Here is an 818-nt window from a genome sequence, read left to right as displayed (position 1 = left end):
ATACGGAAACTCGTCTATTACAAAGGGATTTCATTTTTTTGAACTTATTTGAACTCCATAGTTTTTCTATGTTCAAAATTCACCATTCAAAGCCACATCATCAATTTACAACCCTTTCCGACTTCATTTGTTATTTTTCATGCATTTACTTATTATTTTGAGCTATAAGACCATGAAATTGAAAAGCATTTGAAATGAACTCTGAAAAGGTTCCAAGTTGGCATGGTATCATTATTTCACCCACATAGCATGTGCAAGAAAGCATAGAGGCTTACGGGAAAAAATGGATGCACTTCATGTACAATACAGACAATCTCCTTCGAAGTATTAGGGTTTCATACGGAAACTCGTCTGTTACAAAGGGATTTCATTTTTTTGAACTTATTTGAACTCCATACTTTTTCTATGTTCAAAATTCACCATTCAAAGCCACAATATCAATTTACAACCCTTTCCAACTTCATTTGTTATTTTGCATGCATCTACTGATTATTTTGAGCTATAAGACCATGAAATTGAAAAGCATTTGAAATGAACTCTGAAAAGGTTCCAAGTTGTCATGGTATGGTCATTTCACCCACATAGCATGTGCAAGAAAGTACAGAGGCTTATAGCAAAAACTGGATGCACTTCGTGTACAAAACAGACATTCTCCTTCGAAGTATCAGGGTTTCATACGGAAACTCGTCTGTTACAAAGGGATTTCATATTTTCGAACTTATTTGAACTCCATAGTTTTTCTATGTTCAAAATGCACCATTCAAAGCCGTATCATTAATTTACAACCCTTTCCGACTTCATTTGTTATTTTTCATGCA

The sequence above is a fragment of the Triticum aestivum genome, chromosome 4A (genome assembly GCF_018294505.1).
Source record: "Triticum aestivum cultivar Chinese Spring chromosome 4A, IWGSC CS RefSeq v2.1, whole genome shotgun sequence".
In the NCBI taxonomy this organism is placed as follows: Eukaryota; Viridiplantae; Streptophyta; class Magnoliopsida; order Poales; family Poaceae; genus Triticum; species Triticum aestivum.
This window is presented reverse-complemented; position numbering follows the sequence as displayed.